General features: G+C 39.9%; 1 protein-coding gene across 4 annotated transcripts in view; it reads right to left on the bottom strand.

Moving 5' to 3' along the window:
• Positions 1-24,446, bottom strand: part of pcdh11 (protocadherin 11) — a 128,141-nt gene that overhangs the window by 4,887 nt on the left and 98,808 nt on the right. The gene's annotated exons all lie outside the window — the stretch shown is intronic.

Genomic DNA, 24,446 nt, shown 5'->3' with positions numbered 1-24,446 from the left:
ATTCCACAATGTATTTGGTCAAATAAGAAAAATCTAATAGTAAGAGATGGGGGGGAAGATGACATTATGCCAGGATCCTGTGAGCATCTTTAGCATATTTAGGTATAATTAATATACACAGCTAATTGTGCCAGCATTTAGGTTTGCATGCATTGAACGGAAGGGGGGAAAAAAGAAAGAAAACTGAACGAGGAGGCGACTGGGCAAGGCTAAACACTCAAACTATCTTATCTCATTATCCCGCCACTGACATCACATGTGGAATGAGTCTGGGATGAGGCCTCAGCATTGAGCCTCAGCAATAAAGCCTGTCAAGCCAGATAATTAGAATGTAAAACAGTATGCACCAAGGCAACCAGGAGCCTGCGGTGTTATGTTTCCTAGGCCATACAAAGGAAAGAGGGGTCCTCATTCAAACATAACATCGCTCCTCTAGGCTTCAGCTTCAAGCTGTCATGTAGAAATTATTTAGCATATTTGCATAAGTAAGAATGCTATAAATAATTAAGTGGTCTTAGACCCTAGCACACTGGGACGACTATTTCCTTCATGCATACAAGTTCTGCATGCTCTGTGTAATTCTACTCCACAGACATCGGCAAATCTTCTTGCCACCCTGTTTATTGTTGTATGGCAAAATGAAAATTAATATTCTTATAAGTCTACATTAGTGATACCACTCGAGCCTCCCAAAACTATCTAGATTGGTGCATAACGGGCCAGTGAACACACTTTTTTTTCTGTGCTGCTGCAGATTGAATAGCATAGCGTCAACTTTAATTATGAGAGCAGTGTCTGAAAGTGAATCGCCTGATATAAATTGTGAGGATATATTTGGAGTGCCCACGTGGAGTCAAATCTGTCCTCTCCATATTGAACTGGAGCCTTGGAGCAGGAGTGTATAAATCCCCTGGGCGGTAAATGTGTCACCTTTCAGAGGGTCACTAACTTCATTAAGGCAAAAATGGATGCTGCTTTCTCATTCTCTGAGCTAGCACAAAAGGGCCAAGCCAAGTCTCGGCCGTGCCCTGACTCAATCTCTCTCTGAGTGTTTTCTGCTAGTGGTGATGTCTTTTCAGGGTATTGCTGCTTTTGATGAGGTAATGCTATTAGCATAAATGTCTTATTCCTCAAGCATGCACAAATAAATATGCTTCTAGGTACCAACACAAGCCTTTGCCAGGCTTATACCCTCCTCCTCCAACTTTAAATGATCAGTTCAGTTGTACAGCTGTCTTTAACGTAGCGTACTTTACGACTGAAAGGTAGTCTGAGGCTCCATGACTTCACACAGCTTGAACTTGCAGCGGTTCTGTGTCAACAGTCTTCAGCGCCTCCGAATTTTGTATGCAATATTTCACATCCAGCCTCTCCAAGAAGACATGGGCCTGTACTATTTTCTATTCCAGGGGGATAGTTTGGAAAGGTGGTGGCGGGTTTGGGAGGGTGAAAGCACGGCGTGAGTGATGTCGCTGACAGCTCTGGCTGCTTTCGTCAGCCAGAGGTATGCCGCAGCCTGCTTGTGATGCCGCCGTCTTTTGTATTCAGGGGAAACAACTGTACCCCGCAGAGCTTTCGGGAGGAATCACACATCACTGATGCTGTGAACATTCTTTTCTACGTTGCCTTCAAGGAAATTTGAATGGCAGACAAGTGGGGATAATGGCAAACAATGGGGCGTAATAGACAGCACGACTGAGATCAGACCAACTGTTCTCATTTGAGATGATTCATCTTCGCTGAGAAGTGGTGATGCGGCTGGAACAAAAGTGTAAAACCGGTTAAGTTGCTCAGTCGAGTTGACTGGAGATCTTATACAAGTTCGGCTACAGTCACCTGCGATGACTGACTTCATTTGACTCCAGAAATGAAGTGGTATTCAATTCATGTTCTGATTCAAAACAGCCTGCAGGTTAGTTTGGCTGCTCTGTCGTGAGGTAATCTATTATCCGTGCTCTTGTTGTGTTTTTCTTAGACACCCCGCTGTGCCACAGTTCTAGGATTCTAGTCAATGTTATGGTCATACACAAGGTCAATACCGGTGGTAGCCTACAGCAGTCGTGTTCTGCAACATCAACACATCCTTTGGCCAGCCGCTGATCGAACACCGCTGCATCCACCTTCAGCTGACCTTCCATTCATGCGGTCAAACATTACAGCTTGTATAAACATTGAACACATGTACGAGGGAGGAATGAGAGTGCTGGACGGCAATGAAAAGCATTTCAAACAAGTGTTTTCTTAAAGTAAATGAAAATACTGCAGTACTGAGGTTGATACAGTGCAGATGCTTCCCTGTCAAATTAAATCTTTTAACTTTTGGAAGTATAAGGGGGTCAGACATGACAACTCAAATGCAATATTTTGCAATCCATTTCAGCTCAGTTGTCCTTAGAAACTTTATAAGACATATATTTTTTTTCCTGAGACGTTTCAGTTTTTTTATGACTTTAGTATGTGCTGTTGCAAGCAGGAAGGGTGAGTGGGTGCGGGGGTATGTGTTGAACAGCAGCATCAGATAAACATCTTTCAATCCATTGCAGTCCAGTACATCACCACGGACTTGAGCCTAAAAGCTGGATAAAAGCCTTCCTGAGCCAGTCTTAAGATTAACTCTGTCTAAAATTGCAAGTATATTGTATTGGATTGTGTTCTAGTGTACTTTTGCTCATCTTACTTTCAAACACATTTTGTAATATTCCTGTTGGTTGGCGTGCAGGTAATTCATCGATAATCATGTTTTTCTTTTTAAAGTACTCAACCAGCGAAGAAAACAAATTCATGTTCTAATTTAAAACAATCAGCCCTCCCCGTGCATGACACGCAAGTGCTTCTAGTGCAATTTTCTACAACAGTGGTGAATGAGGGATTACACATTTTGTGTTTACGCATTCTATTTTGCCTCTTTTATTATACTGGTACGCATTCAATCCAATCTCACTTATTTTTTTCTCTGATGGCCATGAAATCCACTAAAGCAAATACAGGTTCTGACAGGCAGAGACACACACACACATACATGCACACACAAAGCTAGGATGCATAATAGCCAGCTGATCGGGGGTTTTCACAGAACACTATGAGATATTTAACATGACAGTTGATGATATTTACTGACAGAGCTAGTTACATCTTGATGAGCTTCACATTAAGGTCTGCACACATATCACGATTCAACTCATTATTTCAGCATGCATAAACTCATTATTGCTAATTAAAAGGATAATTGCATGCATCTAGGACAATAAATTCCTCAAACAGCCATCAGGAAGGTGGACTAGGCCCCTGACTCATCCTACACTGTTGATTGGTGCTGTCTTTTCAATTTTTTAGCCTGCAACCTTCCATGCATCAAACTCATGTACTGTCCTATGAAATCTGTATCATGTTGTGTGCACAACTCTCCTATGAGCATGCTCGATCATAGCCACATTTTAATTACACTTATTAGTTTTATGTGTCACATTTTCTTCTTACATGGTTATCTATTGAACTGAACACTTGTTGTCTAAGGTTTTGATACATGGACTGTCGCTGTGCAACATTGTTTCACTCCATCTTCACTGCAAAGACCTGGAAAGGGTTGTCTTACTTGCTTTCTGTTTTCTAGTACCTCTTTAAGTAGATACACAACATTCACAAAGTTCAAACACAATCTAGAATGTAAATATGGCCTTTCTATGGGACCAGCAGGTTTAATGGTGCCGGAAAATAAAATCAAAATATATAAGATGTTTAAAATAGAAACCTTGTCTTTCATCAACCATCCTAAATGACTACAAGTAGTATGACAAGTGCAAAAATGTTATCATCATTTTAAATGTTCTTGTGTGATAGGAGATGAGATGAGGCTGGAATGGAGAGAGGAAGAGTCACAGAAGGGAGATGAGTATGTGTCTCTCTCTGTGTCTGGAGGGAAACCAAAAGACTGAAACACAGGACTGTTGAGGATTCTTTCAAACAAATAGAATTTCAGTAGAAATAATTGGGTTTATAATAACCAAGACTTTATCTCTTCACTTGGCCCATACCCACTCCAAATGTACAATCTGGATAAGCAAATGAATGGTCATTAATAATAATAGTGCTATTAGGACCTCTTGTTGTTGCACTGAAAAGAGAGATGCCATTACTTTCATCACAGCTCTGGCAGTCATCAACTGAAGGAGAAATGTATGTGTCACTTTCAGAGAATTACAAAGACAAGACAGCCCACTTGAGGGCAGTCTCACTCCCAAGTCGTCACATACAGGCGTTTCACTTTTTATTGCGCCAGGTAGAAATTTAGCGCCATTTTTTGATGTGCCGTGTGGTGTGACTTTCAGTGGTGACACGTGAGAAAAGCAGGTTGAAACCTTTTGTCTGCTGAACCGTATGGAGCGAGAGTGCATCATGGTTAGGTCACAGTGAACTTTAAACCACAACATGATCTTTGAGATACTGTCTCTGCAGGATGTCTTCTACATAAAAAAATTATGCTTAAATTGAATCCAGTCTGTGCACGCAATAAGATGAGAATGAGGTGGTGTATATGTTCTGCATTTGCGGCAGAGGCTTCAGAGGTTGAGCAAAGGAAAAAAGTATGTGCCATAGTTATAGTTCCTGCATATACATTACAGTACTTTAACAATGAAGTAAGATGCAGGCTCGGAGACAAGGTCTGTGACTTTTCTTGGATTAAAAAAAGAAAAAAAGAAAAAAGAAAATCTGTCTCTATGGCAATGACTCTGAAAATTAACTTTTCTCTGCACGTCAGCCTCAAATGCTATTTGGTTTTCTTTACTTTTATCAGAAAGAGGTACAGTATAATCCCTGGCGAAGGCAATAAGAGCTGTCATTGTCACCGCTGACAAGGGCGTGGAGGAGGAAGTAAATATTCCATTGTAGCAATAAAAACTTGGCATGCTCTTTGGAAGGCAGAGACCTGCTATGCCTTAGAGGTCAGCGGTGCCATGTAGGAGCCTGACATGTATTAAGATCTATAAGGAACTGTGCTGAGGTTGACAGCTTGTCAAGGACTACCGTAGAATTTTATTAACATGATTTTATCATAGAATGGGGAATGAAACAATAGAAATATCTCTATAGAGCCTGTTTTGAGCTCCTGGCCAACCTATTGAGTGACGACATAAAGGACTGCATGCCAGTGAATAGTAATGAATTACTTACAATAATGACATAGTGGATTTTTCCACTGAAACATAAATTTCAGGGTAATTCTGTGTAGCAGCGATAAAAAGTCAGATGTAAGAAATGGCAGAGCCGTTGCTCCCCTTTTTTACTTTTTAAAACAAATAGTGCCAGATGTAATGAATGGCCCTTTTTAAAGGAGACAATGTGACGCAGATAAGAGGGGAGCGAGGTTGTCCATATATACTCTAGACTAATTACTTTTGATGCATTTACTGAGACGCTGCTGACAACAGTGAGTCTCCGAGCCACATACGTATTTATCAGCACTTGTGGGACCTATACAGTTTCTCTGCTGTAATCCATCTAGCCTTGTCTGCTCTCGACCCCTTTTGCTTTCCTAGTGTTTGACCCATTGTAACTGAAAGTAATTGCAGGCAGAAAACAACATCTAATGATTACTTTATCTGGGAGTCTGAGAGAGTGAAAAGTCACAGACAGGTACTTTCAACAAAAGGAGGAGGCCTTTTTGTTCCCGACACACAATTTCAGACAACAAAGAATATTATTGACTTGGCTGAGATTAGAACACCAAAACAAATAACAAAGCACAGAGAGAGGACAAAGTGCACAAAGAGAGAAAGGATCTCCTGAACAGCCCAGTGCCAAGCACTTGCTTCTTTCTTTTTGTTGCCATTGATTAAAAGTATGTTGTAGGTTGAAGCACCTGTTTCTCCACTGGGAATATACAACGCCGACATAATGTCGAGACTTAATTTAATGTAAATTCCTTTATCTTCGAGTCACCTTTGTTGTCAGGAGGAGAAAGAGGGGGAAAACAAACACACCTCAATTTCATATCTCCTCAGCATAAAATGTTCACAAAGAAGCAAGAACTTACAACATCAACAACAAGCATGATTGTGTGTTTTCCATCAACAGAGAGTGCAGTGGGGAAGGTAGAACAGAGAAACAGCTTTCATCTTGACACTTGACTTTTTGTGTGTGACATTGGTTGATTACATCTCCTTCATTATGTCTGGGCTACTATTTGGCCTCCCCACCCGAGGACAAGGTGCCGGTGTCACCATCAACACAATCAGGCCTGGCCAAATACCCAGCATGGGCCAGATAGATGAGAGGTGCAAACACCATAACAATCTGCAATCAGCGCTCATCACCACAATGACACACAGAGGCGGAGGCACAAAGCTGCTACGGGGGGTAGAAACACAAAACACGCTCATGTAGATGCACACAGAGAGAGAGAGGGAAACCAACAAACACTGATACTGTCATCTGAAAAGCTCATGCGAGGGTAGCCATTGATTCTCCTCTTTGCGAGTCTGCAGGCGCTGGACGGTACTGTAGATATACTGTAGGTGTGCTGTCACGGACAAGGAAGCAATATATAAATGTATATTTATGAGATTTTTAAAAAAGTGAATCCACCTTAAAATTCATTGCACATGGATGGATGTCTGAAAATTTCCATACTGTGTAGATAATGTGGGGCCTGGGAAATGAAAATAAAGAGCACGGAATAAAAAAGAAATGAAAGTATTTTACAAGGATTACGAAAGAAAAGAAAATCGGCTGATTAAGTGGGACCTTAAGAAGCTGTCTGATATTTACATGAAGATTGGATTGTTCCACCTGGGACACTATATAAACAATCATGATTTTTAGGGAATGAATTTGGTCTAAAAATGTAAATGTCACCTATAACTGTCATAGCTTTCCTAATAAAAATCAAATCAGAAGGCAATTTGAAGCATAAGGAAGTCGTCAGAGAGTTAAACCTGATGCATTAGGAGTGTTTTCGGATTATGGCTAATAATAATAATAATAACATGGAAAAAAAAAAAAACGAGGCCCCTGCTTCACATGATGGAGGAGAGACTAGAGAGAGAGACAAACTGTTCGGCAGCCTCCACTGTGCTGCATCCTGTGTCATGTAACAAGCAAATTCATCACGCTGACCCATTGCCCCCAATTATTATGGAAAACAAGAATGAATCAAATTAACATTGAAGAAGCTCCCAGATCTGGCAGCCTGTCTGTAGGCTACGGCCGATGGATCCAGCAGGAGGAGAAAAGAGGGTAATAAACAAGGTGCCACTGCATATGCTATATATCTTGCAGTCATTGATGATTAGCTCTGTTTTCCCTTAGCCATACATTACCGTTATTGCCTCCATGGCCAGGCAGATAGGAAGTGGATACAAAGGCATCATGAAGCCCATCTTTCAACGGATAACTGGCAGGCTGAAAACCACTCAGCACCAGCAGCAGCATGATTTTAGTGCATGAGTGAATGGTGGGCATGGTAAAAATTGTAATCTCTTATATGAAAGCGCTGAGAGGGGGGTACCTAGCGGATACTTTTTTTCTCCATGTATGTTCTTCCAGGGGTTGTGTTTACTGTACAGTGAGTGAAACCACTCGATGAAGAGTATGAAAAAGGAGTTCTCTCTCCACACATGTCCACAGTTCAAGTCCCAGTGTTTTGTCCTGCTTGACAATCTTGAATATGTGTAATGTGTGTCCCAGTTCTCTTCCTTTTCTTCCTCCATTTTCAAAATATTTCGGGGAAAAGCTTAGGACCTGAATGCAGACTGTACACGGTATTAGTCACAGTCATTAGTGCTGAGCAAACTTATATTTGAAATATCAGTGAGTAGTGTAGCATGGTAAAGGTTTTAATATGAGGGGCAGCCTCTCTGCAGATCCCCCTGTGCATGTACACTTTAAAGGTTTTCCTTTTCCAAAGTGCCACAGACCCTCCTCCGGGGACAACTATTAATTTTTCACTGAAACCTCCCCTGAATAATGAATTCTGTCCTATTTATACGCTGTGATAAGTCCACTGAATGTCTAAAAAGGGGTTATCATGAAAAGGGTAAGGCTTTCAGAGAAAGACCTGTTCCTGCTTAACATGTTTAATTCATCCGCATCGCCATGTTCTTGAAAGCAGAAGAAAAGTCATATAATGTATCACTGGCAAACATGAAAGCAGAAACAAGCAGCACATTCAATAAATCACAGCTTTACTTTTACTGTTTTGATGTTGACTTGTCACAATCCTCCACCCAAACACCCGTCGCTGAAAGTTCAGATATATGCTTTTTTTTTTCTTTTACTCCCCCAGGCCCCGGCTGACAGATATGCTCTCTCTAAAATCACAGAGGTACTCAGTGGCTTCTGTTAATGTTTCTGTCACTACGCACTTTATTTGGGGTGTGTTGAGCAGCAAGCATTGTCAAGCGAACCAGCATTCGCAACAGAGGAAGCGACAGATACAGATAGACACACGAGGGGGATAGACTGTGAGAGAGTGTGGCAGGAAGTACTGAAACATTGGGAAAAAAAGGTGTGAAGTTTAGTCCATAAATAATGCAAAAAGCAAAACAAAAGACTAGAACATATTTTAAGATATGTTAAAAAAAATTGTATTGATAAACAATCTTAATACTTAAAAATAACTGCTGCTCTTGCCACTTCACTTAACTCAGATTCATTTTGCTGCTGTTGGTATCGGGACCAAACCGTTCATTACAGACCCTATCTCTCTCTCTAAAAAAAAAGAAAAGAAAACACATTTAACTGACATTGCACTCTATATCTCAGTGCCATTGACATAATAATGTAACTCAGGGTAATTAGGACTTTGTGTTTATTTTCAGTCTGCAGTCTTTCAGGTATTTCATCCATAATTTATATTGAATTCTAGGGTTTAATAATGATTAGAACTGTCTCCTAAAAAATAATAGTGCTCTTGATTATATATTTGTCTTAGTAAGGTGTTGTTTTAGATTTGATCTAAATATACTGTTACCAGTTCTCCTCACTATTTGGAGTTGAAAACCTATTTCACCATCTTCAAAACTGCTTTCATTTCTTGGGTGGCAAGTCTAACAGCTCCTCCTTGGCTTCTAAACACTCTCAGTATAAAAAAAGAGGTATAATAAAATAAAAGGGCAAAAGCAAAAAGTAGGTTCGCTGATTGTATTCTGCCTGTGATGATGAGGAGAATGCTCCAGTGGCTACAACAGTCCACAGAGGAAGAGACGGTGAAAATAGCCAGGCAACTGCTTTGCTCTGGAGACTGCCAGCAACCCATTGACCTCAATGTCTTTTATGCTGTTTAGCCCAGAGCGCTAACTATCAGATATTAACACCCCACGTCTTTGATTTTGCGCGCCTGTCAGGCCCTGAGGAGACTTGTATGTATTGTTTGTCCTAGGGATCCATCCTCTTTGTGTCAGTTGTTTCGTCCTCCTCTAACACGACAAATACCCACAAAGAGGCAAGGGTATGTCACATTTCTTCTGCCTGGCGTCTAGTATCAGCTCTAATGTTGACATGTCTTAGCAGAGCCTGGGGAAGGCATGGGGAGACAGGAACTTAGCAAAAAAAAAAGAAACAACCCAATGTCACTAACATGTCCGGGTGTTTGTAGAACTGTGAGAGAAAATTGCCAGGCCTTCCTGGCTCATCACCACCACCACCACCACAGCTACAATGACATCACTATAGCCAATTGCATCTCTGCCGTTTATTTCGAGTGACTGTGTCTGCGTGTACACGTGCACGCCCTAGTGCATGTGTATAAGTGAGAGTATGAATGTGTGACAGAGAGAAAAACAGGCTCGCTCTCAATATAATTCAGTGTGTGAAGGCACCAATACCCATCTCTATGATAATTTCCTATTCACTATGAGCAAAGACAGCAACACTGATACAATTCATTTCCCCTTTATTAACTGGTGCGGAAATGTTGGGCCTGGCAGAAGTGACTTCTGAAGTCTTTCAGGGCTGAGGGGCAGAGTTTGTTTTACGGGTGGGAAGAGAAACCAACTCGTACAGGGCAGATGATTTTGGGAGCAATGCCTCCATAATAGTGCATCTGCCAGAGACCTGCAGGCTCAGTTTCCATGAACATTTAGTGGCCTATTGAGGTTCTTATTTTGTATGAGACCCTTGGTCAAAGCAAATTATTTAAAAAAAAAAAAAGAAAGAGAAAAAAATATTTTCCAAGAAAAGAAAACTGACAACTCCTCTTTTTCACCAAAGTCTCAGTATCAAATGTCGTATTTGCATAACTTGTTTGAGTTTCACGTGACATCCAGTCAAGTCCAGTCAATCACAGTGACATTCAATTCACTGAAGTTGATGACTTGCCACCAGTCTGCCGTTTTTATCTCAGCATGATGTCCTTATTTTTCTCTATCCCCGACTCTTCCTCTCTCCACTCTGATATTGCTAATTATTTCAAACTATCAGGTAGACAGTTTCAATTTCAATTAAAACGTGTCTTCTGCACTGACCTTGGGGTGGAGAACAGGGTTGCTCTCTCGGCCCTGAACAGTTCCTCTGGCAGTTACGGGTGCCATTTAAGAAGACATTTAAACTCAATTTGAGCCGGACTTCAGTGAATACCAGTGAATACATGCTGAGTTCAGCCTTATCAAGACAGAAGTGTGCTTGGTATATGTATTCCACTAAAATACTTAATGTGATAATTGAAAGGGACCCAATTAAAGCTTTGAGTCATAACTGGCCACTCTGGTAGCTGTGAAGGACAGATTTACAACCATATGCAGCTAATCTAGCTCATCTAGCATGGGCTGTGAATCTTAATACACTGATGTTGCAGTGTGACATATTGGTTGATAGTTTACAAATTCTATTTTGTGCTATATCACCAAGAAGGTAAATATATTCATGCCCTATAGGTGCGGCAAAAGTCAGGTCTTCATAACAGTGTAGCAAAATTATAATAAGTTTTGGAGAAAAAAAAAGAAAGAAAAGAAAATCTACAAAGTAGCTGCCATGCAGTCAAATGGAACAGTAGACCCTGCTGCAAAAAACCAGAGGGCACCATGTATGTAAGAAAAACAATTACGTGATATTGACAGCTAGTGCAATCAAAGGCTCCCCTGCCAGACTCAATGAGGTGCCAATCAACTGAGTGTCTCTGCCTCATGTTGCCGCTGCTGCCGCTGCTGCCTTTCATTTTAGAGTCAGAGGAGATTCTGCCGTGGTGAATCATCAGTCAATAGCTCAGAGCTGATGGTTAATGCTGATTGATGACATTCACCACCCTCCCCACCTCCACTCCCACCCTGCCATGCCCCACAATAATACCTATCATCTGCAATAAACAGTAGTGCAAGCTGAAATCAGGAGGGAAAATCAAGTGGAAATTAGCAAATGTTTTAATACTATTGTTATTATCATTATTTTAGTAATAGAAGTACTGCCAGTTGAAGTTGTAGTTAAAGTCTTGTTTTGACTAATGTTGTTTAAAACTAGCTTTAAAGCCTCTGTCAACGTGTTTTGATGGCTTTTTTGTTTTACTTTGCAAGAAACCGGCTTCTCATTGAATGTTACTAAAGGTCGACCATGATTGATTTAAGCTGTAATTAAAATGATTATTAAAATAAATGATAAAGCACCACATGCTTTCTCTTCATTGTCCCATGAAATAACGTGAATTAGTATGTCATTCAAAGCATGGCATTAGCCAACACAATGTGATGGCACCCAAGAACAATTTAGCTATGCATGTAATTAAAGTGATTCTATCAAATGTGACATTTCTTTCACCACAATATTCTAACTTGCTCCTTCACCTGTGGTGGCTTGCTCATGACCAGAATAACAGTGCACGACGGCTCGGCAACAGCAAAAAAAGATAATTTCTGTGGAAATATCTTCATGTCAATGTAGGTGAAACATGACAGTGGTGAGCAGCAGTAGGTTCAGTCTAAAAGAAATATCAAGGAGGAGGAGGGACACTGCAACAAAACGTGTGCGGTATTGAATTTGGCCGGAAGAGTCAGCCTTGAAAGAAAGTTAAATTATTTTCTCTCTCTACTTCCGTCCTTTTCTGTACTCTCTCTCCTGTTATTCTCTCTCTTCCTCTTCCCACTTCTATTTGTTTTTCTTCTTCTTTTCTTTTTTTTTTAGATTTCCTTTTTATGTTGAGTGAACAATTTCAAGGTTCTGCTTTATTATTTAAGCATGTTGAATCTGGCAACTTCTTCCGCTGGTTATCCATACAACACGGAAAAATCATTAGGCATTAGGGTCTAAAGAACACAACAACCTGCACACATGTTGGATGTCATCTGGTGATGGTTTCCTTCAGCAAGGTCTGTAGCATTCCTTTCATTATCTTCCCTCCACTCCTCCTCACCCACACATCAGCTCTTATTTACAATGGCTCTCAGGAAGCCAACATATTGAAGTCAGACTTCAGGAAGGGTGGATGTTAACCATCCATCTCTTTGACATAGACGCAGAATAAACTAATTTACTAATTTGCGAGCACGGGGACCCCGGTCATTTCTATTCATAATTCATTATGGAAATATAATCAGACATCATACCTCACCTTAACACAACATTGAGCTGCTGGGAAAAAAGAAAAAAAGAGTCAAAGACAAATCCCTGTGTGTTGCAATAATGTACGAGAGACCTTTAAACAAACTGCTGAAACAATCTCAACAATGTGTTCAGTGCTTAGAGACTACAAACAATGTGTCTGTCTCCCACCCCATTCATTTCAATTGCTCTTTCATTCATATAGGTCTTTAAAGAGCAGGGTGGAACAATTACCATTTAAAGTGGTTAACATGCCCCAGCTGTATTTCTTCCCATTTCCAAACGGAAATATTATTCATTGTCATTATTAAGCATGTTGAGAGCACTTCCCTGGGTTTGTCAGGCTATATTGTGCATCTTAGCACGAGTAGTGATAAGCAGACTGAAACGCTCCCAAACTTGAGTGGAAAGAGGGGACTAGTCATTAAAAAACAGCCTTTAGAGATACTTTTAGTCAAAAACAATCATCAAGAATTGAAAAGCTATAGGGAACAAATCACAATGATATTCCATATACTCTCCTTCTATTTCTGCGTTCAGTCTGCACTTCACAGAGCACAACAGCAAAGAATTGTAAACTCCACTGGCAGAAGAAGAAAGGGTATTAATTTTCCAACCTGGAAACTGTAAACTGAAAATACCTGTGAAGTGGATAATTCTGTCTGGGGGAGACATGTATTTTTCCCCCTTCCTTGTGTCAACACAACTTCTTTTGAGGTGTGTAGCAATGTCTGTATGGACCTGATAAGTCTCTTATTCTCAGCAAAGAGTAATTTGCAAAATGCAGACGGCTGTACACAGCCTCTCCACATTGTTAATTAAATCATTCTGCCTTTGATGTTTTCTCAGGTTTTAATGGGAAAATAACAGAATTAAATAGGATGCAGTCTTCCCTCCTTGTGAAAAGAATGATCCATGGATGGTGCAGCACTTATTGAAGCTGAAATACTGTAAATAAATTAAATTAACCGTAAATAAAACTGAAAGCAAAGTATTGTTTTTTCCTCTCTCTTTATTTTAAACTGCCAAGACACTGACATGTGAAAGCAGGCGTGCATTATACACACTGATTTGCACTTCATACCTGTTGCCAAATGATCACGGGCCATATGGTCAGGCAACAACCAAAAGGTGTGAGTGGTATAAACAAAATTGTGTTTTTTTTCTTTCCCCTGTGACCTTGTTATTTAAAATCTATGTAAAGACATTCATCAACAAGGTGTCTGACAGGCTTCCCCAAGACTTCAATTTCCAGTCTCACTCTACATTAACATGTAATAGTAAGACAAATCTCTCTATGGGAGCTAATTCATAGTGAAAATGACAAAATGAGAGGTCACTGAAATGACATGGCGGTTTGGAGCCTGATGATTGTGATTATATCCAACAGAATACACCGTTCAGCCTCCTGCAACCTGCCTCTTAATTTGATCAATAAAGATGAATTTCTCTCCATAATGAAATTCACACTCAATCACAAGTTTGTCAGTGGCCACCATGAAAGGTCAAGCAATAAAATGAGATTTTGTATCAGGGAAAAAAGAAAAGAGAGAGCAAGAGAGAAAGAGAGAGAGACTGCTTAATTAGTTTAGTCTGCTCCACACAGGGCTGCTAAACAACAAGTATGATGCCATCTATTTTGTTTAGTCAATAACTTCCTGAATCACAAATATGCTGGGAGTATTACATGATGACCTTTGCGCTAATCAATCAACAAACACTTTGTGTCTAAAGAGTAAAGTCTGCAAATCAGGCGATGAGGGGAGTATTCATCAAGTCGGGTCAAGCTGATAACAGCATCCAGCCCCCAAGGTGTTAATGGCAGGCTGATTATCTGACTGGTTAGTGTTTTTACACCAACCTCTAATTACTTCCAAGGCTAGTCTTTGAAAAAGCAATTATGAGCTGAGCAAAACTGTACATCTCACTTTAATGGTCCGGTGCTTTTATAATTCATTTGTTCTAATTTGCAAAAATATCAGCAACAAGTCGATCAAAAATAAATAAATTAATAAACTTCAGTAAACACTTTATTTATCTCCTATATCCTCTACCTCTACATTCCATTATAATTCAGTTGAACATAATTAAATACATTTAACCCATAATATATTCACACCTATTATCACGGCAAAATATACGCAACATGTCTACAAGAGGTTGCACACACACATGATGCTTGGTTTAACATTTAACTGTCTTTACCTAATCCTGTTCATAATATTTGTTATATTTGCAATATCAAGTAAACTCACACTATTTTGGGAAGTGAGCACAGGGAAGTCTCAGCCAAACTCCTCTGAATTATTTGCATTAATTCACCAGTAGAGGGAGTGCAGTTTCCCCCCTCAGTGTCTCTTTTCAATGTCCTGCAGCACTGAAAAGTTACTTAAGACCTCACTAATGCTGCAGCTAAGCCCCTTGATGTGCTTTTCAGTCTGAGGCACCTCTACAGGGCTCTCTGTTACCAGTAATACATCCACCAAACAACATATGTAGCACTGCACAAGGGGGAGCAACAGACATACATAAACCCAACCATCAAGAAATTTACAATGGCTTCCTTTAGTGCTCACTTGACAGAATGGGGATTTCTTGTAGTCCTCCTAGAACAGTCAATAGCTCACAAAAGGATGAAATAAATATAATACTATAACTACATATTGTGCTATATGTTATTCTGAGTTGTTATGGTTGTATAGATATACTGTATGTAGTTGGTTTTCTTATTAATGGACATCTACTGAGTGGACGTTTCACATTTATCAGCATCGCACTAACAACAACGTTCAATGACATTTAATTAACGCACCTCGCTGCAGCAAAGCAAGAGCTGCAGGTGAGGTCACATTATTCTAAGCCGTTTTGTAAGATTGTGAAGGTGTGAAGGCGCCTGCTTAAATGATGTGTCCTACTTCTGTCTGGCCACACATGTCCAAAAACAATTTGACAGCATGGCCCCACAGACAGGCCCAAGATTAATGATTTGTGACAGCTTCAACGAGCCAGGATATGAACAGTCATCCCGCAGCCATTACATAAGTAGAAACAGCTGTTGTTTCAGCGCAGGCTTTCATTTCGTACTGTACCCGCTCCTCATAGAAGCATGGCAGCAAGAGAGGGCCTTGCGTCACATACAAAATAGGCTGAACAATATCGTAGCAGAGGCAGCAGGTCTTTTTTCTTTTTCTTTTTTTGGAGAGAGCAAACGGGTGGCTGCAGTACTGGTTACAGTTTGAAAAGGGTTGAATAACTTTCTCATGTCCACTCCTCCGAGTACTGTAGCCCTCAGATATTGAGATGTCAGAGGAAACAACAAGCTGCATCTCTGTAGTTTATATTGATGACTTTGGAGGCTTCTGCCAATGCCTGCTGTGTAATTATAACAGCCTGATTTATGTTTGGCGGTACTGTAATACTGCTGCACAGACTATGTTGTGATTAGCATGGGCATGAATGGGGCTAGATTAAACCCAGTTGGAAAATATAGTGAAGGAACTGCAATTAGATACAACATTATTCCTTTTCTATTTGATTCTGAGAACATTGCCTTGTTCTGTCACAATAGGATTTAGATAGTCCCTTTGTGATGAAAGCCTATTTTGAAACCTGGTGAATGTACAGAACATGATGAACCACTTTGTTTCAACAGGACAAAAGGCTGGCTTGGCATGTGTTTTATGACTATTGCCTCTGCTTGCTATTTCTGAGTCTTTTCTCTCTAGATCACCCCTAAGAGCCATACACAAGAGCTTTAATAGACGTCCTGAAAACAGCCCGGAGACTGTTTTGTACTGAAAGCACAAATACTAAAATTTTTTGAATGACCATCTTATTATTATTATTATTATTATTATTATTATTATTATTATTATTATTATTATTATTATTATTGTTATTATTATTGTTATTATTTTAAATGCCATTACTACTCACTTATATTGAGTTATTGCATTTGAAAAAAGAAGACATTATAGAAAATATTTAATTTAGTGTTTAATCATTAAAAACATACAATTGTGATAATTTCTTCTGCTTTAAATGCTGTGTTGGATTTCAAGTACAGGGATAAAATTAAATGTTTTTCTTTTTTGCTCCAGGAAACCTACAGAGCACCTCCTGAAAACAATTAATAATTCTTCTCCATTCACCTTTTGTGCAATTCTACATTAGGGCTTGCAAGATGTCAGGGTCTGGCTTTGCATGTCTGCATGCACTGTCCTTGCTTAGGATTCAGCAGATGGAACCATGGGATGGAGGTTATCAGCCATCCCATTCCCCTCTGGACTGTAATTCGTTGTCGACAATGTGCTATGGACCCTAAAGGCCTGCCATCTGCTTACTTTCACTCCTTCCAAAGGTGAGAAATTTCAAACCACCACCTGGTTGATGTTTTAGCCACGCATGCCACCTACCCACCGGTGCCCATGTCCATATTGTACAAAAATAGAATAGTTGTATGGGATGAAAAATCAATAGTCAAATATAATTAGCGGTGTAATTAGCCATCAAAAATGTGCACGATATGCGTTGACTGGGTAATCTTAAAGGTTACCATCTAAATTCTCAAAAGAATAAATTGAGATCTTTCCACTTGAGATTTTATAAAAAATTTAAACAGTACGAAGAAAAGGAGAACATTTTACATGCCGACTCAGCTGTGGAATGAGATTAAAAGTTTAGAGAAACTATTCAGAGTTCAGCTGAGACTTAATAAATTACCCATATTGATGGTGAAATCCCAGAGTCATTTATGGATTTTGGCACTAATCAGAAAGCTGTGCATGAGGTCTCACACAGTCTCCGTGCAGACTGGAAATGTGAGTGTTTGGTAATATAGAGAAAACTTCTGTTCATGTCCATGAGAAATGAAACATATGCACAGAAAAACATTTTGGTTTAAAGCATCTGTTGCAGTTACACTTTTTTTAAATACCAGTTTAATAAATGACTAGATGGTCCAGAATAAAATGACTATGTATATGTTTGCAAGAGAAAAGCACGATTGAAATTAAGGGTGATGCCTCACACTGTGTATGCTCATTCATAATGTGTTCAGTCATTCATGCTGCGGCTTTTCCTCTATGGTCACAGTCTTATTCGCAGAGGGAAGAATAAATAAATAAAATGTCAGGCCTTAACGGATGTCTTGTTGCTTATGGATCATCACTGTGTTTAGAGATTACATTTTGACAAGCAAGCCATTCCTAATCCTTGGTCACATCCGGTTGCCAAATCGATGACCGGATTTCTTTTTGTGTGTGTTTGCCAGGCAATAGTCAGGTTTACACACTACATGATAATAAAATCTCTCTGGAAGGGTTCATTTTTCATTTTATTGTACATTATGTTTCCTCATAAAAAAAAATAGGAAAGTGAGATAAAATACGTAGTGATGAAGATTTTCTCAATTATCTGCTATACTTTCTTTAGTGACACCAGAATGCAATAGCAATAATTAAACACTTTAAGAAGATATGTACACTACAGTATATTTGAGTTATGTATTCAGCTGGTGGACTGGAATACTACAGGGATGTTTCTGCAATCTCAGAGGTATGGATGAGACACAGAAAATTTAAATTACTCTGAATTTGCTGCTCAGATCTTTAGTTTAAGCTGTAAGGACATTTGAAGCAGATGCAATCTCACATCTTTCAAATTAACTTTTGAATTTAAGCAGCTGATTCAAGCCGCCGATTCGAAATATGGCTCACTAAGCAAATTATATACGAGGATGCGCACATCACAACTACAGCAAATGTACAGCAAAAAAAGTACTCGGGAGCATTTCCTCCGTGAAACGCCGCATTTCTTTTTGCTGATTTAAGCAGATTGAAAATGTGTACAAAACAGAGAGGTGACTTAACAGATACACTGTGTCCCATGTGTCTCTTTATACTTAGATATTGAGCTCTGATGCCAAGCTTCCACACCTAATCCTCTATACATCATCAAATTGATCTAGTGAGGAAGATTTAAGCCTGAGCTCGGAGACAGAAATCTCGTTCCAAGGTCAGGTAGTGGGAGGCAAAGGTCATGGGTCACCTGTCTCCTCACACCTGCCCTTGATGTATCCCCAGCCCAACTCTCTTGGGGACCTGAGAGATTCCTATTCTGCTGATGAGTTAAACCTGCCTGAGCCATAGAAATCCGCAGGATCTCTATCGGCCTTTTTCCGCCGCTGTGTAGGACAGCGATCGTACTACTCAGCTACATCAATCAATATCCACGCAACATGGACACAGCATGTAGCAGCTGATGTAGCCAATGCGTAACGTCCGAAGTTTGCCTAACGAACAAAAGTTCATCTCGCAAAAACTCCAGGTAATTCATCATGGGATGGATTATTCCAAGAAACTTTGACTCTGCATGGGCACATGGATTCCTCAGGAGGCATAATCTCATTACACTAAATCACTCACTCCCTTGATGCAAAGATAGAGGGAGTGGTGAGCTGTGTTGCCAGTAAGATTCAGGGTTGCTAAGTATAGTGCATGCAGCCGATAGAAGCTGTGGACAGAAGGTATCCTCTGGGCGCTCAGAGAAATGCTACATATTAAATGGAGCGGCAAACTTTCTCCTCTTTTATTTTATTTTTTTTAAATGGGGCATTATGTATGCATGTGGGGTTGTTTGTTAAAAACCCTTGTCTGCTGTCAGGCTTCACCTCCTTTCCCCTAAGCTCGGAGAAGGAAATGTAAGCTGTTTACAAATACAGTATGACAGGTTGGATACTGCTAACTTAAGTTTTCATGTCAAAACCTGTCAGTGACATTTAACAAGAAGAAAAGCATGTCAGATCTAAAATGCTCCAAGAAAAAAAAGGACAAAACCAGCTGACAAGTGAGTGAAAATAGCACTTAACCTGGGATGCACCAAAGTACATTCATTCAGAGAGCATCGCTTAATTCTAAAAATTTGATCTGATGTATATTTACACTTGTTTTATGTGCGACCGTAATCTTATAATCACTCACTAGTAAAACACCTCACTGCCTTACAACTGATTTATTTTATGAACAACATTTCCTCGTGTGTATAGGCGGATTGAGAGCTACAGTATAGGTGTCCTACTGTACAAATACTAGTGTTTCTTTTCGTTTATGTTTCTTGTCCACCTATAGCAGAATGTATACAGCAAAAATATTGAGTTTGGTCGAAGGGCTTCAGGCTGTTTTGAGTTCAACTGGGAATAGATTTTTTTTCAAGGGCAGTGTGCAATCATGGAGCTGTGTTATTCCCTATGATTGCCAGACCACTGGCAAAATGCACACACACATACACACCTTCACACAAGCACGCACACACACAAAACCACACATGAGCACGCGGGGTAGCTGTGTGAGAATGTGACTTCACAACATCAACAAAATATTCAGAGGGAAGATCAGAGTGAAGAGACATCATACACTCAAGTCCAGGTGATGTAACCGTTTTTTTTTCTTTTTTTTTCATGCCCTTTTCTACAGCCCAGCATTTGTGCCTCTTGCACTATGAATTAACCAAGTCTGTTGTCAAGGACACATGATGGACATAGAAAAATAAAAAATTAAGAAGCTTTTACAGGTACAAGAACTTCAGCACAATACTACGCTGGAGAGAAAGAAAACAGGTCTCTGTAAAAGCAAATAACGAGAGCAACCCGGAGAAATGGGACAGAAATAAAGATTCAGTGCACTCTTTCAAAATAAGCTAGATGGACTGCAGCTGCACTGTTTAATTCTAAATGGTGATCTGATGCAAAATATGGCATACTGTGAATATGATTGTGAGATTAAGCCTCATTCACAGTGTGAAATTCAGGATTTTTGGGGGGTAAAAAATATGAAAAATAAAACAATAATAAAAAAACAAAAAACAATATCTGTGTCCTATAAAAAGTGTATCGTGCTTGTGGGTGAAACAGTCAAATGCAAAACTCATCTACATACTGGAATGATTTATGTTCATAGAAGGCACAGCTGCTTTTGCTGATCCTGAATAACTATATCACCAAAATATTAATTAATTGTTGCTGGAAAACCTGATGTGCAAGAGTCCATTTTTCATTTGTTATCTAACTACCACGTTACGCTCGGCTGTGCTCATCAGATTAAAACCTTTTATTAAGTCACCATTTTTCAGATTTTTAATTTTCCCAACTTTCTGATTTGTGTGTGTATATATTTTGCTTGCCTGCAGTGCCTTTGGGGCTTTCGTAATGAAAGGGAAACAACTTCAAAGAGATTAAATCATCAGCGTTGGATAATAATGAAACAATGAGATAGTGCATCATTTTCTCCTACTATTGCAGACTCTGTGTTCAAAATCAGGAAAGACTATGTTGAGTAATTTGATCATATTCTCTCTCTCGCTGTCTCAGTTTCTCAGCTTTATTTATTTATTTTTCTTGGTTGGCTTTTATTAGAAGGAGGAATCCAGGGCAAGGACAGTGTAATAGTTAACAACCAATGATCTAAGCAGCCATTATGGGAAAACCCACAATAAGTGAGCCTGAGATCAGAGGCTATGGTTCTTCCATCACTTTTTTGCAGCAGTGAAAAGTCAGGGAGCAAGGCATGGCAGATCATGAGCTCAGCTACAGGGTGAAATATTTGTTTTCTGCTCTAACTTATAGTAGCAGTCAAGTTTGTTATTCAGGCACTCAGTGAGTAGCTTATCAGGACAATGTATATTAGCCAGTGATACAAATGTGCAGCCTGGACTTGCGGGCGTAGTATGACTTCGAGCTTGTTAAAAGGCCCTGGTCAAGTTATGTCAGATTTTAACAGCCATTCGCACAGATTGGCCTCTCCGGCATTCTGAAGGCCCATAAAGCCTGATTCATCACCCTTCTCGCTCGCAGAGGGCATGCAGAAGGCAGGGAAAGAGCAGCGCTCAGGTATGCTAAAGTCATCCATGATGGAATCTGTCAGCTCTGCAAATGGCTCCCTTTCGCCCTGCTGCCTCGTGCGTTTTATCAGCTGAAGGAGTCGATGACAGAAAGTCTATTGAACTCTGACTGTCTCTCCATACAAATGATTTCATTCTGTTGAGCAACGTTTGTGTTAGGACAGCGCTTGATTATCAGTCAAATTTGTGGCCCGACTCAACTTTAAGAGCAATTACTAAGGGAGGCAATACTTGTCAAAAGGCTCGGCCCCCTCGTTTGCCTTTTTACCTCATATCAAGTTTTCTTTTTCACCTTCCCTCTAGTAATCATACATATATTGGGGAATTCTATTTGTTGCAAGGCTGCTGACAACCCCTGAGAGTGAAAAATACAATTTAATAATTTTGCTGCAGCAGGCACATCTTCAAGCACAGCAGGATTTGGGGGCAGAAAACAACGGGTGGGCTTTAACAGCATTATGAATGCTATTGGATCATTCTTTGAATGACAGATAACAAGCTCAGAGTCCCAATGAAGTTTCCCCCAGATGGATACAAAATCCTTTATGCTAGTTAACAAACCTTATTATTATTGTCATTAAAAACATTGGCTCCTACAGTAAATGTGGAAATAAGACTGAGTGACAGAGATATTCAGAAATATATTTTCGGTAAATCAATAGCTGAGCTTTGAGAATAGATAAAAAAAAGAAGTATAAAATATTCAACATTCAATTGTCTCTTAAAAGGCATTGTTTTTTCCCCCTTGCAGACGCTCTGATATGTTTTGCAAGTATTTATATTGTCAATATCGCAGGAAGCCCTTAGAAGGTACTGTAGAGTGACCAAGGGATTAAAGTCTGCCCTGTGTGTCTGTGGTGGAAAATGGAGTGTTGGATTTGGGCATAGAGAGTGCTAGGCTGCCTCCTTACATTTTGTTTCCCTCCACTAGTCCAATTTCATATTGATGAGCTCTGCAGCAATTCAAATTGCATGTCTTCTTTAAACATTTAACCAGCAAAGAGAGCAATCACACTCTTTGCTCAAGTCCTGGCTCTGTTGAAAAATGCAAATGCTATCGCTGTGACAGGAAAATTAGGAGGAAGTTTTGATTACCTGAAGAAGTTCAGATTTTCCAGCTAATAAGAACGGGCTTTGTCTTAAAAATGGACGACTTGAACACAGAATAGGCTTAAAACGCGACTGCTTCGCATGATGGATCCTTTTGTAGTTTAGCTTCCACTGAGGATCAATAGTCATACTGAATTGTAATTTCACCATCTGTTTCAATATAAATTGCAACTTGCTCTCAAGGATTTTCCATGCTGCATAGTATTGCTCAATGGATGTCAACTGCATAAAACAATAAAGTGGGACACTTCGTGATATTTGCCATGAAGTCCAAGGAGAGATCGTTGTCACTCTTCTCTACCCTCATGAGTTCAGCTCAGTGTGTCTTTTTCCAAACTGAAGTTCACATGAATTTTTTAAGATAAAAACAAACGTATTAGCATCATGTGATATCTCGATGTTATTCCCTCATCATTGATAAAAATAAATCAAGAGCAAAGGATTCTCTCTGTGTTGTTCCACTGCCTCTGCTCTGTCCTTAAAGGAGAAGTGCCGATTTTTTAAACCTGGACCTTATTTATGGCATAAAATACAGTCGTTAACCCACGCATATAACTTTGGTGTCTTTAAAGCTCCAGTTGGTAAGTTGACGAAAGTGAAAGTAAACTCCGCGACTTGGTCGGAAATTTCAAGACAATACTCCGTCAGGTCCCTTTATGAACCTCTGCCAAGCGCCCCACACACACACAGACACACACAAAGTAGCCATAAACGCACCCACAGAGGAAAAAAAAAAAAAAAAAAAAAGATGTACCGTACCCATAGCACGACGTGTAGGAGCGGCGATTGGCTGCTCCTCCTGCTCCCTCTACCTGACTGGTGGAGAATCGTCGGGCGCGGTGGATTTTGGCAAATACGATTACAGGCTGTAGGTGGAGCCAGAGGAGTTGGATTTTGTCCTAAATTACTCATTTAATGTCTGACCATCAGAATATAGTGACAGTTCCAGCAAATATGACTGAATAATTGTTACCAACTGAAGCTTTAAGAGTCCTTCGGAGGATATTTAGATCCACTTGAGAGCCAAGTATCCATATAGTGGGAGTCAATCGGGGCACCGAAATGCAGCCTTTACTGTATATAATGCATTATCTGTCGTGAAACTCGTTCATTTCACCAATATTTTGCTATGATTTGCTAGTGCTATTCCCCTTTGAGTCCGGAGTTGCCTGTTATCGTCATCCGTGGTCTGTAGATTGACCCACTAACCTCTGAACTGGATGATGTGATCTATAATAAACCTGACTAAACAGTATTGTTCTGTAATCAATTGTGAATAATTGTGCATAAAGCAATTTAAAAAAAAAAAAGGCTCATTCACTCTGCGACTGTCGGCTTTTTTTAAATTTTATTTGCGACGGTTGAATTTGCTACTGCTAGTTGAGTGCAACATGGCAGAATATTTGTCAGATTTTAAGGTTGTGGATGACGACTTTAAATATCATGGACGTCCTTACGGATGAGGAGCTCTCTGAAAGGAGGATGTAGAGGTAGAGAGAGGAACAACTGGCCAGAGAGCAACAAACTGCTGCACATCCACGAATAGATGGTAACTGGTGGACTTCTTGTGGAATACGACTAGCGAATCATAACAAAATATTGGTAAAATGAACGAGTTTTGCGGCAGATAATGCAGTATTTAGAGGCTGCATTTTGGTGCCCCGATCATGTCCACTCTATGGATATATGCGGCTCTTCAATTGATCTAGTAAATATTGCCCGAAAGACTCCCAATTACACTAAATAACCTTAACCCCTAACCCCTCATATGGGTAAGTAAACAACCATATCCCATGCTAGAAATAAGGACCAGGTTTTGAAAAACGGCACTTCTCCTTTAAGAAATACATACACCCAACAGTGAAGTGCCCGGGCTGGATGTGTCACACGGGAGAAAAACTGAGCACTGAAACTGAACT

Source organism: Trachurus japonicus, chromosome 10, assembly GCF_045865225.1.
Source record: "Trachurus japonicus isolate A0001 chromosome 10, Traja_1.0".
NCBI classification, from domain to species: domain Eukaryota; kingdom Metazoa; phylum Chordata; class Actinopteri; order Carangiformes; family Carangidae; genus Trachurus; species Trachurus japonicus.
This window is presented reverse-complemented; position numbering and strand designations above follow the sequence as displayed.